Genomic DNA, 6,647 nt, shown 5'->3' with positions numbered 1-6,647 from the left:
TCGGTCGTGGTCCCTATCAAAAGCCATGATGCTTTTTATTAGCATCACTAGCTTTTTATCCTCTATACGACATATGGACGGGTTTTGACTTATCTTTGTTCTCCTCGAGCTACTTCTTCACGAGGCCGAGCTCTTCTTCAGCCTGCCCCAGTTCGCGCTTGAGTCCGGCAACCTCAGCCGTGCGTGCAGCGGCGGTCAGCAGCAGTGCCTATTTGTTCATACAGACAAGTATTATTAGCTTCCTATGGTTTTTAGTTGACCCTCCGTTTGGCTTTTCTTTCCGAACACCAACCAGAGTATCAGGGGCTACTGTCTATCGGGTGATATTTCCTCACACTTTGTTTTACCTCGAAGCCTGTTAGCAGGCTGGTGCAGGCTTCGGTCAATCCGCTTTGGTGAACCAAACCTTCTCAATCACCGTACCCATAAGCGTACGGTGTTCATTGTCGATGGAAGCGCCTCGAAGCACTTCCGACAAATTATCCGACGCCTCCGGTTGGGCGGAGGTCATCAGCACGGCCGGCTCTCCCTCCTTCGCGAGGGATTGCTTACTGGAATCCGGAACCTTTGTAGGCTCCGGCGCAGTAACCGGCTGGGAGCCAGACTTGTTGTGGCTCCCGTCAACATAATCCATGGGGATCTCACCCCCCATGTGTCCGGCGCCCGGGATTTTTCCTTGGGGCGTCTCCGGAACCATCGCCTCCTGCTCTGGCATCCTCCGGGACAACACCTCGGTGTCATTCGCAGGTCGTCGGAAGGTGGCCGTCGGGAGTGAATTCATCTCTGACTCGTTCAGAGACTCCTCCGAAGAGGACACCTCGAAATCGGACCCGGCCAGACTGCATATACGTGATTCGGCGTCATTTCAAACCATGGGGTCAAAGTCGAAAGGAAAATATTATGGAATGCGGATACTTACGATCTTGCCCGGGGTTTGCCCCTGGGTAGCCACTCCTCTTCGCTGAAAGCGGCGGTAGTGGAGTGATCGAGAAGGGACGCCTTTCCCTTCTTCGGCGTCTCGGCCTCCCCCGACGGGGCGGCCTTCCTTTTCTTCTCATCCCTAGCACGGGGAGGGGGCATCTCTTCATGTTTTCCCCCGTCTTCGGGGGGGGGGGAGGGGAATCCTCCTCGTCATCTTCGGATGACGATTCTATCACGGCCTTGCGCCGGAGACCTTTTTCGGTCCCCGCGGCCACCTTCTTGGACCCTTCGCCCCCCTCAGTTGAGGCGGCTTTCCTCTTCCTCTCCTCCCCTTCATGGGAGGAGTGCGCCTCGTCCTCTTCTGGCAAGGCGTCAGGTGCGGCCTCGCGCTGAAGCCCCTTCTGGTCCTCGTGGCCTTCTTTTCAGCCTTTTTCTCTGGCACTTTGTAAGGCGCCAGAACCAGCATCTCCGCTAGGAGTGCGTCTACTGGGTCCTCGGGCAGTGGAGCCGGACAGTTAATCTGCTCCGCCATCTCCACCCAATCCTGTTTGGTCAGCATGGTGACTTAAAAATCCTCCCCCGAATGTACCAAAGGAACATCTTGTAATAGTCAGAGGACTTACCAGACTGGCAAACCGCTTTGTGCTGAGCCCATAGTCCTCGGAAAGGGGAGGCGGAACTTTGCCAGTCTTGAACAACACCTTCCAGATATCTTTGTGTGTTGTGTCGAAGAGCTCTAGCAGCATCTGGTGTTCGGCCGGGTCGAACTCCCACATACCAAATGACCATCTTTGACACGGGAGAATCCGGCGAATGAGCATGACCCGGGCCACGTTGACAAGCTTGATCTTCTTGTCCCTCATACCCTTGATGCAGTTCTCGAGTCCGGTCAGCTCCGTGGGTTCGCCCCAGGCCAGGCCCTTCTTTTGCTAAGAAGTGAGCCGCATGGGGATTCCGGATTTGAATTTGGGGGCCGCCACCCAGTTGGCGTCGTGCGGCTCGGTGATGTAAAACCACCTTGATTGCCATCCTTTTATGATCTCCACGAAGGAGTCGTCGAGCCATGCGACATTGGGCATCTTGCCCACCATGGCGCCTCCGCACTCCGCCTATTGGCCGCTCACGATCTTTGGCTTCACGCAGAAGATTTTCAACCACAGGCCGAAGTGAGGCTTGATGCGGAGGAAGACCTCGCACATGACGATGAACGCCGAGATGTTGAGGACGAAATTGGGGGCCAGATCATGAAAATCTAGCCCGTAGTAGTACATGAGCCCGCGAACAAACAGGTGGAGTGGAAATCCTATTCCGCGAATGAAATGAGGGAGAAATACTACTCTCTCCCGAGACTTCGGAGTGGGGGTAATCTGTCCCTCTGCCGGAAGCCTATGCGTGATGCTCTCGGCCAGGTATCCGGCCTCCCGAATCTTGGTGATGTTCTCCTCTTTGACAGAGGAGGCCATCCACTTGCCTCCCGCTCCGGACATGCTGCGGTCCTACGGAGCAGGTGAGAACTTGGGCGCTGGAGCTCGAGGGTGCAAGAACGGATGAGCAAAGGAGGAATAAGGCGTGGGTGAAAACGGGAGATCCCTGTCCCTTTATAAAGGAGATGTAAAATGTATGCCTCCCCACTTGCCTCTCGAAATCTCTTATTTTTCCAAGCGCCTCGATTGATGACGCTGGTTGGGTTACCCATACCCGTATTGATGGAGATCCCATGATAAGGGGACACGATCTCTGCTTTGACAAGACGTGCAAGGAAACCACCTCGCGATGTGTGCTGAAGCAGGTTGTGGAAAACGGTTCGAATAATTGCCAAGCCGTGGCGTGATGTCACACTACGAAGAATTGTCAGCATATTAGATTCGTGGATTATTATTATTCTCTCTATGGTGGTATATGGAATTTGTCTTGCAGAGCCGGAGATGATTCTTGTGTTTGGAACTTATCTTGAAGTATTCGGAGATGGAACCCGCCTCGCAATGCCGAAGACAATCTATGCGCCGGACTCATCGTCATTGAAGCCTGGTTGAGGGGCTACTAAGGGAGTCCTTGATAAGGGGGTAACCGGACAGCCGGACTATATACTTTGGCCAGACTATTGGACTATGAAGATACAAGATAGAAGACCTCATCCCGTGTCCGGATGGGACTCTCCTTGGCGTGGAAGGCAAGCTTGGTGATTCGGATGTAGATCTCCTTCTCTATAAATCGACCCTGTGTAACCCTAGCCCCCTCCGGTGTCTATATAAACCGGAGGGTTTAGTCCGTAGGACAGAACAACAATCATACCATAGGCTAGCTTCTAGGTTTTAGCCTCTCTGATCTCGTGGTAGATCAACTCTTGTAATACTCATATCATCAAGATCAATCAAGCAGGAAGTAGGGTATTACCTCCATCAAGAGGGCCCGAACCTGGGTAAACATCATGTCCCCAGCCTCCTGTTACCATTAGCCTTAGACGCACAGTTCGGGACCCCCTACCCGAGATCCGCCGGTTTATACACCGACACCACCCACATATCAAATTATCAAAGTAACAAATGCGAATCATATGAGCGTGATGAAACTAGCTTGACAATAATTCCCATGTGTCCTCGGGAGCGCTTTTCTCATTATAAGAAATTGTCTAGGCTTGTCGTTTGCTACAAAAAGGATTGGGCCACCTATCTGGACCTTATTTACTTTCATTGCTTGTTACCCGTTACAAATTATCTTATCACAAAACTATCTATTACCTACAATTTCAGTACTTGCAGAGAATACCTTACTGAAAACCGCTTGTCATTTCCTTCTGCTCCTCGTTGGGTTTGACACTCTTACTTATCGAAAGGACTATGATACATCCCCTATACTTGTTGGCCATCAAGACTCTTTTCTGGCGCCGTTGCCGGGGAGTGAAGCGCCTTTGGTGAGTGGAACTTGGTAAGGAAACATTTATATAGTGTGTTGAAATTTTCTGTCACTTGTTACTATGGAAACTAATCCTTTGAGGGGCTTGTTCAGGGCATCTTCGCCCCGACCAGTAGAGCGAATAGTTGCTCCTCAACCTACTGAAAATGTTCACTTCGAAATTCCTTCGGGTATGATAGAGAAACTGCTAGCTAATCCCTTTGCAGGAGATGGAACATTGCATCCCGGTTTACACCTTATCTTTGTGGATGAAGTTTGTGGATTATTTAAGCTTGCAGGTATTCCCAATGATGTAGTCAAGAGGAAGGTCTTTCCTCTATCATTCAGTGGAGACGCATTGACATGGTATAGGCTATGCGATGATACGGGATCTTGGAATTATAAACGATTGAAGTTGGTATTTCGCCACAAGTTCTACCCTATGCATCTTCATCATCGTGATCGTAATTACATATATAATTTCTGGCCTCACGAAGGAGAAAGCATCACTCAAGCTTGGGGGAGGCTTAAGTCAATGTTATATTCATGCACCAATCATGAGCTCTCAAGAGAAATGATTATTCAAATTTTTTATGCTTGCCTTTCTCTAAATGATCGCACCATGCTCGATACTTCCTGTGCTAGTTCTTATATGTTGAAGACTATTGAATTCAAGTCGGATTTATTGGAAAGAATTAAACGTAACTCTGAAGATTGGGGTTCCGACGATGGTAAGGAGTCAGGTATGACACCTAAGTTTGATTTGTTAAATCTTTTATGGATACCGATGCTTTTCGTGGATTTAACGCTAAATATGGACTTGACTCTGAGATAGTAGCTTCTTTCTGTGAATCTTTTGCTACTCACGTTGATCTTTATAAGGAGAAGTGGTTTAAATATAATCCTCCCATTGAAGTAAAAGTAGTTGCACCCATTAAATTTGAAGAAAAGACTATCACTTATAATGATCCTATTGTTCCTACTACTTATGTTGAGTAACCACCTTTTCCTGTTAAAATGAAGGATCATGCTAAAGCTTCAAGTGTTGTTCGTAAGAGTAATACTAGAACTTATACACCTCCTGAGAAAATTAAAGTTGAACCTAGTATTGCTATGGTTAAAGATCTCTTGGACGATAATATAGATGGGCATGTTATTTACTTGTGTGGTGAAACCGCTAATATTGCTAAACTAGATGCTAAGATACATAGACCTGTTGTAGGCATGCCTGTTATTTCTGTTAAAATAGGAGATCATTGTTATCATGGCTTATGTGATATGGGTGCTAGTGCTAGTGCAATACCTTTTTCCTTATATAATGAAATCATGCATGATATTGCACCCGCTGAGTTAGAAGAAATAGATGTTACAATTAAGATTGTGAATAGAGATACTATTTCACCAGTTGGGATTGTTAGAGATGTTGAAGTCTTGTGTGGGAAAGTTAAATACCGTGCTGATTTCCTTGTTCTGGGTTCCCCACAAGATGATTTTGTCACATTATATTTGGTAGACCCTTCTTGAATACTGTTAATGCTAGTATCGATTGCGAAAAGGATGTTGTCACGATTGGCTTGGATGATATGACTCATGAGTTTAATTTTGCTAAATTTCGTAGACAACCCCGTGATAAAGATTTGTCTAGTAAGGATGAAATTATTGGTCTTGATTCTATTGCCGTGCCTCCTACTGATCCGTTAGAACAATATTTGCTAGACCATGAAAATGATATGTTTATGAATGAAAGAAGGGAAATAGATAAAGTATTCCTTCAACAGGGTCCTATTCTGAAACACAACTTACCTATTGAAATCCTAGGGGATCCCCCTCCACCCAAGGGTGATCCCGTGTTTGAGCTCAAAACTTTACCTAATAATCTTAAATATGCTTATCTTGATGAAAAGAAGATATATCCTGTTATTATTAGTGCTAACCTTTTAGAGCAAGAAGAGGAAAGATTATTGAAAACTCTGAAGAAGCACCATGCTGCTATTGGTTATACTCTGGATGATCTTAAGGGCATTAGTCCCACTCTGTGTCAACATAAAATTAAATTGGACGAAGGTTCCAAACCAGTTAGAGATCATCAATGACGGTTAAATACTAAGATGAAAGAAGTGGTAAGAAAGGAGATACTAAAGCTCCTTGAGGCAGGTATAATCTATCCCGTTGCTGATAGTGATTGGGTAAGTCATGTCCATTGCGTTCCTAAGAAGGGAGGTATTATTGTTGTTCCTAATGATAAAGATGAATTGATTCCGCAAAGAATTATTACAGGTTATAGGATGGTAATTGAGTTCCATAAATTAAATAAAGCTACTAAGAAAGATCATTACCCTTTACCTTTTATTGATCAAATGCTAGAAAGACTATCCAAACATAGACATTTCTGCTTTCTATATGGTTATTATGGTTTCTCTCAAATACCCATGTCAGCGAAAGATCAATCAAAAACTAGTTTTACTTGCCCTTTCGGTACTTTTGCTTATAGACATATGCCTTTTGGTTTATGTAATGCACGTGCGACCTTTCGAAGATGCATGATGGCTATATTCTCTGACTTTTGTGAAAAGATTTGTGAGGTATTCATGGATGACTTCTCCGTTTATGGATCCTCTTTTGATGATTGCTTGAGCAACCTTGATCGGGTTTTGCAGAGATATGAAGACACTAGTCTCGTCTTGAATTGGGAAAAGTGCCACTTCATGGTTAATGAAGGCATTGTCTTGGGGCATAAAATTTCTGAAAAAGGTATTGAAGTTGATAGAGCTAAAGTTGATGCTATTTAAAAGATGCCATGTCCCAAGCACATTAAAGGTATAAGAAGTTTCCTT

This window comes from Triticum dicoccoides, chromosome 7B, assembly GCF_002162155.2.
Source record: "Triticum dicoccoides isolate Atlit2015 ecotype Zavitan chromosome 7B, WEW_v2.0, whole genome shotgun sequence".
NCBI classification, from domain to species: domain Eukaryota; kingdom Viridiplantae; phylum Streptophyta; class Magnoliopsida; order Poales; family Poaceae; genus Triticum; species Triticum dicoccoides.
Note: the sequence above shows the minus strand (reverse complement) of the source record.